The sequence below is a fragment of the Panulirus ornatus genome, chromosome 19 (genome assembly GCF_036320965.1).
Source record: "Panulirus ornatus isolate Po-2019 chromosome 19, ASM3632096v1, whole genome shotgun sequence".
In the NCBI taxonomy this organism is placed as follows: Eukaryota; Metazoa; Arthropoda; class Malacostraca; order Decapoda; family Palinuridae; genus Panulirus; species Panulirus ornatus.
In genome coordinates this window covers 21,801,585-21,814,451 of record NC_092242.1, presented here as the reverse complement: position 1 = coordinate 21,814,451, position 12,867 = coordinate 21,801,585, and the positions used below count along the sequence as shown (strand labels likewise).

The 12,867-nt window shown below is 40.0% G+C and overlaps 1 protein-coding gene across 1 annotated transcript in view; it reads right to left on the bottom strand.

The window, feature by feature from the left end:
- Positions 1–12,867, bottom strand: part of LOC139755679 (endoplasmic reticulum aminopeptidase 1-like) — a 383,172-nt gene that overhangs the window by 323,701 nt on the left and 46,604 nt on the right. The gene's annotated exons all lie outside the window — the stretch shown is intronic.

Genomic DNA, 12,867 nt, shown 5'->3' with positions numbered 1-12,867 from the left:
CTTAACTCTATCCCACCTTAGACACTTTATACCCATCTTCCAAACTCCACACAAAATTCAAAAGCTCAATCTTACCTCACACTTCACACAATTATACTCACAGATCCCCCTAACCCTGCAAACATCAGAATGACAAACACACTGGAACCATAATGAACTGATAAACACTACGCAACTAGCCCAAAAACATATCTTGAATTTCATTCCACCAAACACAAACATCTGAAACACCTTCCCAGACTCTTTCACAGAAACTGTTCATGGGTAATTAAATATTAATTACTGTTGTATATCTTTTTTTTTAATACTTGACTGTCAATTCCAAGTTAGCGAGGTAGCACAAGGAACTGATGAAGATTGACCACATCTGCTTACACATATATATACATACATATACCTATACACACATACATACATATACAGATGCTCCATGACATACAACCTAGGCAACTTATGAACAGCCACAAATACGACCATAAAACTTATGAATCATAAAATATAAGTAAATATAAAATTCTCTCAGTTTTTGCTCTTAGTTACCATTCATCGATAAATAAAGTGGTAACACGTAGTGATGAGGTGAGGAGATAGAGCAAGGATTTTAAAGGGTTGTATGTATCATCTTACACTGTTTAAATACATAAAAAACTTCATACTTGATTGCCATTTCCCACATTAGCAAGTTAGTGCCCGGAACAGATAAAGAAAATCAATATCTGCTAACATCCATTCTCTAGCTGTCATGTGTATTGCACTGAAACCATAGTTCCCTACCCATCCCACTACTCACTACCCTTTCCAATCTGTCCATCTCCCACCTTTCACATGCCACATGTATCTCTTGCACATGCCAACAATGCTTCCATAAATGCCTTCCATTCCTCACCCATTCCCTTTGCTTCATTTACTCTCACCTTTTGCCATACTACACTCAATCTCTCCTAATAATTTCTTCACACAAGTCTCTTTTCCAAGCTCACTCACTCTCACCACTTTCTTCCTCCCGACACTGTTTCCTCTTTTAAAAAACTCTACAAATCTCAACCCTTGCCTCAACAAGATGGTGATCAAACATCCCACCATCAGCTTGTCTCAGCACATTAACATCCAAAGGTCTCTCTTTTACATCCCTATCAATTAACATGTTATCCAGTGATGCCCACTGACCATCTGTCCTACTCACTTGTGTATATCTCTCTTTTTAAAACAGGTATTTCCAATCATCAGTCCTTCTTCAGCGCACAACTCCTCAAACTGTTCACTATTTCCATTCTCCATTCATAACACTGAATACCCTATGCACCCAACTGTACCCTCAGCTGCTACATTACTTTCCTTCGCATTCAAATCACCCATCACTAATAACCTGTCTCTTTCATCAAAACAGCTGACACTCACTCAACTGCTCCAAAAACACTTGCCTCATGATATTTATTTTCATGGCTAGTTGCAAAAGCACTAATAATCAATCATCTCTCACCCTTCACTTTCAATTTCACCTTATTAATGCAGAATTTACATCCTTACCCTCTATCACATACTCCAATGACTCCTGGTTCCGGAACATAGCTACTCCTTCCTTAGCACTTATCCTCTCAGCAATCCCTGGCTTTACTCCTAGGACATTTCCAAACCATTCTTCCCCCTTACCCAAGCTTGAGCTTTGTTTCCCACAGAGCTAGAACATTCAGGTTTCTTTCCTCAAACAAACTACCCATCTCCTCTCTCTTCTCATTTTGGTTACATCCACACACAATCAGACACCCCAACCTGAGCCTTCAAGGGGAATGAACACTCTCTGCCTGGTTCCTCATTCTGTTTCCTCTATTAGAAGTTGATATACAAATGTTGGGGGTGGGGAGTGGGGTGTGTGTGTGTGTGTGTGTGTGTGTGTGTGTGTGTGTGTGTGTGTGTGTGTGTGTGTGTGTGTGTGTGTGTGTGTGTGTGTGTGGGGGGGGGGGGGGGGGGATAATTCCAGCCTTTTTTTAGTCGCCTTCTGTGACACACAGGGAATACTTCCACCCCTACCCCAGGGATAAAATAACATACATATGTGTACATATAATGTATATATATGTATACCATGTACACTATAAAATGTACATACATGTACACTATAAAAATTATATACATTTTCTGTACTGCCTGGGCAGTACAAAATTAACGGCATTTTGATGGTTTCTGACAATGTGATCGAATAAACTCTGTGTCTTATGTATGGCAGCAAGGCAATATCGCCATTAAAGGATTGGTGCATTTATTTCCTGCCTAAAAACATGGATGGGCAACTCAAATACAAGAAATCATGTATGATGCAGCCAAAGTGAAGTGCTATTGAAACAGCTCATCACTATCCACAGTAAACGGATTAATTTGTTTCATCAAACAAAAGTTCCTTGATTATAGCAATCACCTGTTTTTTTTTTTTTTATCAAATATCAAACTTGTTTTCATTAAAAAATGGTGCAAGGTCTTGTAATAAATATACCTCTCTTCAAAAGCTGTAATCAGTTTTATGGAAATTTGACTAACATCAGTGATTAAACTTAACAACAAATAACTCAAAAAGCTCTATGATCTTTAAGATACAATGTGTTTGTACATACCATTCTTGAGCTTTTTAACATTTTCTTAGCAAACTGGTATTTTGCCCCCACAACCTTAAACAAATCCTGGATATGTGCTTGCCAAGTAGCAGATATTTTTCTAAACAATCTTCAATCTCTTCCTACATGACCCCTTATCACCCCCTGTAGACCATATTATGAAAGTTCTCTCATATGCTGATAACCACAAAACCACAATACCCTAACACTATTGACGCAGCAACAGACAATACCACACAACATCACTCAAACAGATCATTGGCTCTTCAAAGCAGAATGACTGCATCATCACAGAAATCTCTCACCCTCGTAAATCCTGACAGTTGTGCACCCACCCATTATTCTGAATGGTCAACCACTCCCTCCCAAAAAAAACCTTATCCATACTGGGCATCACATGTAACTCACACAAACTTCACTCCCCACACTAGAAAATCAACATAAGGGCTATAAACTAAATGTGCTCAAAATACTTACATGAAGAGCCATGCAGAGAACATGAGAGAGACTATGGCACAGGTACAAAAAATGAGCATTCCCTCTCCTCCCACAAACCTCAAAAATTATATATTTTCATTTCTGCTATATGGTCAATTGTTATGAGCAATTTTAGCATTGATATTTCAGTACAGTGACTCAAAAAGAGAGCTATAGCAAAGAAAAAGTGTTTGTAGAAAAGGGCACTTTCAGGTCAGGGAGCAAGAAATCAGTTGCACGACACTTGGATAAGAAAAATAAGCAATGAGCAACCTCTATAGGGTTCCCATGGCATTCAGAAAGCCAATCATGTCTACTAAATGGGACCACAGGTCTAAAAGTGTCATGATCTTGTGTGCACATCTTTGATGAGTGACCACAGGGCAACTGAGGAGTATGGATTCAGTGACTTCACTGTATAAATGTGTTTATTTAGGGATTTGGGACATGGGAGGCAAGTTGTTAGAAGCAGTGAAAAGTTTTTATCGAGGATGTAAGGCATGTGTACGAGTAAGAAGAGAGGGAAGTGATTGGTTCTCAGTGAATGTTGGTTTGTGGCAGGGGTACATGATGTCTCCATGGTTGTTTAATCTGTTTATGGATGGGATTGTTAGGGAGGTGAATGCAAGAGTTTTGGAAAGAGGGGAAAGTATGCAGTCTGTTGTGGATGAAAGAGCTTGGGAAGTGAGTCAGTTGTTGTTCACTGATGATACAGCACTGGTGGCGATTCAGGTGAGAAACTGCAGAAGCTGGTGACTGAGTTCAGTAAAGTGTAAGATAGAAGAATGCTAAGAGTAAATGCGAATAAGAGCAAGGTTATTAGGTACAGTAGGGTTGAGGGACAAGTCAATTGGGAGGTAAGTTTGAATGGAGAAAAACTGGAGGAAGTGAAAAACTGGAGGAAGTGAAGTGTTTTAGTTATCTGGGAGTGGATTTGGCAGCAGATGGAACTATGTAAGCAGAAGTGAATCATAGGGTGGGGGAGGGGGTGAAAGTTCTGGGAGCGTTGAAAAGTGTGTGGAAGTCGAGAACGTTGTCTTGGAAAGCAAAAATGGGTATGTTTGAAGGAATAGTGGTTCCAACAATGTTATATGGTTGCGAGGCATGGGCTATGGATAAAGTCGTGCGGAGGAGGGTGGATGTGCTGGAAATAAGATGTTTGAGGACAGTATGTGGCGTGAGGTGGTTTGATCGAGTAAGTGATGAAAGGGTAAGAGAGATGTGTCGTAATAAAAAGAGTGTGGTTGAGATAGCAGAAGAGGGTGTTTTGAAATGTTTGGTCACATGGAGAGAATGAGTGAGGAGAGATTGACAAAGAGGATATGTGTCAGAGGTGGAGGGAACGAGGAGAAGTGGGAGACCAATTTGGAGGTGGAAAGATAGAGTTAAAAAGATTTTGAGTGATCAGGGCCTGAACATGCAGGAGGGTGAAAGGTGTGCAAGGAATAGAGTGAATTGGAATGATGTGGTATACCGGGGTCGACGTGCTGTCAATGGATTGAACCAGGGCATGTGAAGTGTCTGGGGTAAACCATGGAAAGTTTTGTGGGGCCTGGATGTGGAAAGGGAGCTGTGGTTTCTGTGCATTACACATGACAGCTAGAGACTGAGTGTGAACGAATGTGGCCTTTGTTGTCTTTTCCTAGCGCTACCTCATGCACATGCAGGGGGAGGGGGTTGTCATTTCATGTGCAGCGGGGTGGCAACAGGAATGAATAAGGGCAGGCAATTTGAATTATGTACATGTTTATATATGTATATGTCTGTGTGTTTATATATATGTATACGTTGAGATGTATAGGTATGTATATGTGCGTGTCTGGACGTGTATGAGTATGTATATACATGTGTATGTGGGTGGGTTGGGCCATTCTTTTGTCTGTTTCCTTGCGCTACCTCGCTAACACGGGAGACAGCGACAAAGTGTAATGAATACATATAATTTAGGGATTTCCTTTTTGCCTGTATGAATGAGGAGAGGACATGTCAATCTATTAAGAATCTATAAGAGAAGATAAGAAATTACCTTTTATGAGCAGTAATTGGGGAATCTGTGCATCCTCAAGTCTACATATAAACTAGTGTTTTCCCATGGTTATGTCATGGATGGCACCAGGACCATAAGAAGACTAGGTGATGACTTCAAGGATCTTCTGTGAACTTGTATGAGTTCCAGGACAATATATATTATGTTGGAATTTTGTTTGGCACAGTGGTATGTCATAGCACCTGCTTACATTATTCCTTAGAGAGTTGGGCACATGTATGAATGTGAAAACTTAATGGGCATAACTAGAGACCAGCCCAGGGTACTTTCAACCAGAGATTTTGTGACTTGTGGACAAACTGGTTAATTTGTATACATTTGAGGATCAGTATCTTATCAGTTTTGGTTTTGTTGATATATATTTCATACAGGGTAACTATCTTATTATTGAATTAGTTGAGTACAGTAGCAATTGCTTTACTATCTTTTTGCACTGAGAAAAACCAGGCAATGGATGATCCCCAAGAAATTTCAATCCTGGGTGTGACACTAATACTGACATCTCAGGCATGATCTCAAACTATTCTTGCCATGATGGTAAACTCTTAAGGTAAACTGTTTTGCTCATGTGAAGTAAAAGTGATTTGGGAATGAAAAATTCATTTCCAATATTACAAGTACTAGTGCTGCAACAACTCTACTAGCATCAGTATGATGGTGAGCTGTATCGAGAGAGACAAAAATGACTAAATGAGGTTAAACATCTAAGTTCATTCATAGCATGGATGTGTTATATAAGAAATTTACAGTAGGATCAGATAAAATAGGCAAGTTAGACCAAGATGTAGTGCCAATAAAGTTCAGAGTGAAATAATGCACTTAGCTTAAGAGTCAATTTTCAGAGGTCACTTAAGCACTAAGAAGGCAGTAACGAAGATCTTCAAACATTTCTTTTGGCCAGGGGTTTCAGCTGATAAACTAAGGTACTGAAGATCATGTAGGGTTTGTTATCACTCCATACCAAAGGGAAACAAAAAAGCTCCTCTTAGAAAGTATGCCACTGACAGAGGAACCATATCAGAATCATGAGATGATACTTGATGTAAATACTGTTGCTAATGTGTTAGGGGAAATGAAAGCTCAAGTCATGTTTATGTTAAGTATTCAGATGTCAGACAGGCATACTATCCTAAGCATAAGAGATCCACACTACAGATCTAAAATCATGCAAAACTAGAAAGGACATGGGTGCAGAATATATAGGTTGGCAAACCAAACTAATGTGATGTTGGTAATTCAGAATTTAGTATAGTTTGAGTATCCCTTGTCCAAAATGCCTGTGACCAGAAGTGTTTCAGATTTTGATTCTTTTTGGATTTTTGAATATTTGCATATACATAATGAGATCATCCCTGGGGATAGGGGAGAAAGAATACTTCCCACGTATTCCCTGCGTGTAGTAGAAGGTGACTAAAAAGGAGGGAGTGGGGGGCTGGAAATCCTCCCCTCTCGTTTTTAATTTTCCAAAAGAAGGAACAGAGAAGGGGACCAAGTGAGGATATTCCCTCAAAGGCTCAGTCCTCTGTTCTTAATGCTACCTCGCTAATGTGGGAAGTGGCGAACAGTATAGAAAAAAATAATGAGATATCTTGGGGATGGGACCCAAGTCTAGACACAAAATCCATTTGTGTTTCATATACACCTTATACATATAGCCTGAAGGTAATTTATAAAAAATTCTTAATAATTTTGTACATGAAACAAAGTTTGTGTATCAATGAACCATCAGAAAGCTAAGGTGTCACAACCTCTGCCACCCATGTGGACAATCTGTTGTGGTTTGGCATCACCTTCATTCCTGACTCTGAATTCATATGCTACTGATAAGCAATCACTTTCTTACACTTATTCACACATAGGTACTTAACAGCATAAAAATACGAAATACTACTAATATAATGAAAAAAACATGTTTAGGTGTAAAATTTTCCACTTGTAATGGCATGTTGGCACTCAACAAACTTTTGAATTTTGGATCATTCCGGATTTTGGATTAGGGACACAACCTGTAAATAAACATAATTTTTCACATTGGCAACAGTGGTGAGTTAAGTGATGACAATGACTGATTCAGTATAATTTCTTTAAAGAGGAGGGAAAATGTTACGATATAACCAGCAGAAAAATTTAGACTAATCTCTTTGAGGATAGGGTAAAATGTCACATTTCAACTATTTTTCCCTTACACAAAATATAATATCCCTGTCACTCATGAATCAATATTGAGGCTGTATCAACAAGCTGACTGGATATTTCTAGTAACATAATGCAATGCAGTGGAGTTTACTGAAAAAGGGGATGAATGTGTTGTTGACTGGTTGGTAAGGTTATTTAATGTATGTATGACTCATGGTGAGGTGCCTGAGGATTGGCGGAATGCTTGCATAGTGCCATTGTACGAAGGTAAAGGGGATAGATGTGTGTGCTCAAATTACAGAGGTATAAGTTTGTTGAGTATTCCTGGGAAATTATATGAGAGGGTATTGATTGAGAGGGTGAAGGCATGTACAGAGCATCAGACTGGGGAAGAGGAGTGTGGCTTCAGAAGTGGTAATGGATGTGTGGGTCAGGTGTTTGCTTTGAAGAGAATATATGTGAGAAATACTTCGAAAAGCAAATGAATTGTATGTAGCATTTATGGATCTGGAGAAGGCATATGACAGAGTTGATAGAGATGCTCTGAGGAAGGCATTAAGAATATATGGTGTGGAGGCAAGTTGTTAGAAGCAGTGAAAACTTTTTATCGATGCTGTAAGGCTTGTGTTCAAATAGGAAGAAAGGAAAGTGACTGGTTCTCAGTGAATGTCGGTTTGCGGCAGGGGTGTGTGATGTCTCCATGGTTGTTTAATTTGTTTATGGATAGGGTTGTTAGGGAGGTGAATGCATGAGTTTTGGAGAGAGGGGCAAGTATGCAGTCTGTTGTGGATGAGAGAGCTTAGGAAATGAGTCAGTTGTTGTTCGCTGATGATACAGCGCTGGTGGCTGATTCGGGCTAGAAACTGCAGAAACTGGTGACTGAGTTTGTTAAAGTGTGTGAAAAAAGAAAGCTGAGAGTAAATGAGAATAAGAGCAAGGTTATTAGGTACAGTAGGGTTGAGGGACAAATCAACTGCGAGGTAAGTTTGAATGGAGAAAAACTGGAGGAAGTGAAGTGTTTTAGATATCTGGGAGTGGATCTGGCAGCAGATGGAACAATGGAAGCTGAAGTGAGTCATAGGGTGGGGGAGGGGGCGAAAGTTCTGGGAGTGTTGAAAAATGTGTGGAAGGCGAGAACATTATCTCGGAAAGGAAAAGTGGGTATGTTTGAAGGAAAAGTGGATCCAACAATGCTATATGGTTGCGAGGCATGGGCTATAGATAGAGTTGTGCAGAGGAGGGTGGATATGCTGGAAATGAAATGTTTGAGGACAATATGTGGTGTGAGGTGGTTTGACTGAGTAAGTAATGAAAGACTAAGAGAGATGTGTGGTAGTAAATAGAGTGTGGTTGAGATAGCAGAAGAGGGTGTTTTGAAATGGTTTGGTCACATGGAGAGAATGACTGAGGAAAGACTGACAAAGAGGATGTATGCATCAGATGTGGAGTGAATGAGGAGAAGTGGGAGACCAAATTGGAGGTGGAAAGATGGAGTAAAAAAGATTTTGAGTGATCGGGGCCTGAACAGGCAGGAGGGTGAAAGGCATGCAAGGAATAGAGTGAATTGGAACGATGTGGTATACCAGGGTCAATGTGCTCTCAATGAATTGAACCAGGGCATGTGAAGTGTCTAGGGTAAACCATGGAAAGTTTTCTGGGGCCTGGATGTGGAAAGGGAGCTGTGGTTTCGATGCATTATACATGACAGCTAGAGATTGAGTGTGAACGAATGTGGCTTTTGTTGTCTTTTCCTAGTGCTACCTCGCGCACATGCAGGGGGAAGGGGTTGTCATTTCATGTGTGGCAGGGTGGCAACGGGAATGAATAAGGAGAGACAGTATGAATTATGTACATGTGTATATATGTATATGTCTGTGAGTGTATATATTTTTTTTTTTTTTTTTTTGCTTTGTCGCTGTCTCCTGCGTTTGCGAGGTAGCGCAAGGAAACAGACGAAAGAAATGGCCCAACCCACCCCCATACACATGTATATACATACATCCACACACGCAAAATATACATACCTACACAGCTTTTCATGGTTTACCCCAGACGCTTCACATGCCCCGATTCAATCCACTGACAGCACGTCAACCCCGGTATACCACATCGCTCCAATTCACTCTATTCCTTGCCCTCCTTTCACCCTCCTGCATGTTCAGGCCCTGATCACACAAAATCTTTTTCACTCCATCTTTCCACCTCCAATTTGGTCTCCCTCTTCTCCTCGTTCCCTCCACCTCCAACACATATATCCTCTTGGTCAATCTTTCCTCACTCATTCTCTCCATATATATATATATATATATATATATATATATATATATATATATATATATATATATATATATTCCCTGGGGATAGGGGAGAAAGAATACTTCCCACGTATTCCCTGCGTGTCGTAGAAGGCGACTAAAAGGGGAGGGAGCGGGGGGCTGGAAATCCTCCCCTCTCGTTTTTTTTTTTTTAATTTTCCAAAAGAAGGAACAGAGAATTGGGCCAGGTGAGGGTATTCCCTCAAAGGCCCAGTCCTCTGTTCTTAACGCTACCTCGCTAATGCGGGAAATGGCGAGTGGTTTGAAAGAAAAAAGAAATATATATATATATATATATATATATATATATATATATATGTATATGTTGAGATGTATAGGTATGTATATGTGCGTGTGTGGACATGTATGCATATACATGTGTATGTGGGTGGGTTGGGCCATTCTTTTGCCTGTTTCACTGCGCTACCTCGCTGACGCGGGAGACAGCGACAAAGTATAATAAAAAAAAAAATGAAAATATAATGTAATGAGGTAATAATGCAATATAACCTAATGTGTTTATGCACAAGCATAAGAGCACCTCAGTAACAGCTGCAAGATGAAGTAAAATCAAGGTGCAGTGAAAGTACAATGTAGTTGAAATGTAATGCAGTAAGTCAAACATATGTCACTGAGTACAGTAATCCATGTAAGCAACAACCTACCAGCAAAACAAGCAAGGACAGTATTTAAATGACTGATTAAACCTTTTTTCAAGCCCTAAGAAACCACAACTACATAGGTATACAAGTGTGTGGTAAGTTAAGGGTTAAGAGTTGATTAGTTCAAGTGCAGCAGGGGAAAGGACATGATTGCCTCAAGCATAAAATGCAAGTTAATAAGGAAGGGTACACAGGTGGTTAGAGACTGATCATGGTGGCAGCTCAAAGCAGTAAGTTTTCTAGTGTCTACGCATCTAGGTGTTTTTAAGAGCCCTCAGATTTTCTTGTTGTTGTGAGTACATGGAGCAATGCCGGGCATCACACTGGTGTTAGGTGATTGTGAGAGATTACAGCACCAGCCTTAGTCTTTTAAGCAGGCTTTCTAGCTGAACACTTTCACCTCCAGTAACTGTGATTTTTCTTTTCTAACAAAGTTGTATTTAAGTTTTCCCTGTAATAAATTATATATATATATATATATATATATATATATATATATATATATATATATATATATATATATATATATATCTTCTTTTTCTTTTTCTTTCAAACTATTCGCCATTTCCCGCGTTAGCAAGGTAGCGTTAAGAACAGAGGACTGGGCCTCTGAGGGAGTATCCTCACCTGGCCCCCTTCTCTGTTCCTTCTTTTGGAAATTAAAAAAAAAACAAGAGGGGAGGATTTCCAGCCCCCCACTCTCTCCCCTTTTAGTCGCCTTCCACGACACGCAGGGAATACGTGGGAAGTATTCTTTCTCCCCTATCCCCAGGGATAATATATATATATATATATATATATATATATATATATATATATATATATATATATATATATATATATATATATATATATATATTTTTTCTTTTTAATTTTCCAAAAGAAGGAACAGAGAAGAGGTCCAGGTGAGGATATTCCCTCAAAGGCCCAGTCCTCTGTTCTTAACGCTACCTCGCTATCGCGGGAAATGGCGAATAGTATGAAAAAAAAAAAAAAATATATATATATATATATATATATATATATATATTCTTTCTTTCTTTTATACCATTCGCCATTTCCCGCATTAGTGAGGCAGCGTTAAGAACAGAGGACTGGGCCTTTGAGGAAATATCCTCATCTGGCCCCTTTCTCTGTTCCTTCTTTGAGAAAAACAAAAAAAAAAACAAGAGGGGAGGATTTCCAGCACCCCCGCTCCCATCCCTTTTAGTCGCCTTCTACGACACGCAGGGAACACGTGGGAAGTATTCTTTCTGCCCTATCCCCAGGGATAATATATATATATATATATATATATATATATATATATATATATATATATATATATGTATATATATATATATATATATTTTTCTGCTTTGTCGCTGTCTCCCGCGTTTGCGAGGTAGCGCAAGGAAACAGACGAAAAAAATGGCTCAACCCACCCCTATACGCATGTATATACATACGTCCACACACGCAAATATACATACCTACACAGCTTTCCATGGTTTACCCCAGACGTTTCACATGCCCTGATTCAATCCACTAACAGCACGTCAACCCCGGTATACCACATCGATCCAATTCACTCTATTCCTTGCCCTCCTTTCATCCCCCTGCATGTTCAGGGCCCGATGACACAAGATCTTTTTCACTCCATCTTTCCGCCTCCAATTTGGTCTCCCACCTCTCCTCGTTCGCTCCACCTCCGACACATATATCCTCTTGGTCAATCTTTCCTCACTCATTCTCTCCATGTGCCCAAACCATTTCAAAACACCCTCTTCTGCTCTCTCAACCACGCTCTTTTTATTTCCACACATCTCTCTTACCCTTACGTTACTTACTCGATCAAACCACCTCACACCACACATTGTCCTCAAACATCTCATTTCCAGCACATCCAACCTCCTGCGCACAACTCTATCCATAGCCCATGCCTCGCAACCATACAACATTATTGGAACCACTATTCCTTCAAACATACCCATTTTTGCTTTCCGAGATAATGTTCTCGACTTCCACACATTCTTCAAGGCTCCTAGAATTTTCGCCCCCTCCCCCCACCCTATGATCCACTTCCACTTCCATGGTTCCATCCGCTGCCAGATCCACTCCCAGATATCTAAAACACTTTACTTCCTCCAGTTTTTCTCCATTCAAACTTACCTCCCAATTGACTTGACCCTCAACCCTACTGTACCTAATAACCTTGCTCTTATTCACATTTACTCTTAACTTTCTTCTTTCACACACTTTACCAAACTCAGTCACCAGCTTCTGCAGTTTCTCACATGAATCACCCACCAGCACTGTATCATCAGCGAACAACAACTGACTCACTTCCCAAGCTCTCCCATCCCCAACAGACTTCATACTTGCCCCTCTTTCCAAAACTCGTGCATTCACCTCCCTAACAACCCCATCCATAAACATGAGAGGCAAGTGTTTTGGGAGCAGCTGAATGAGTGTGTTAGTGGTTTTGATGCACGAGACCGGGTTATAGTGATGGGTGATTTGAATGCAAAGGTGAGTAATGTGGCAGTTGAGGGAATAATTGGTATACATGGGGTGTTCAGTGTTGTAAATGGAAATGGTGAAGAGCTTGTAGATTTATGTGCTGAAAAAGGTCTGGTGATTAT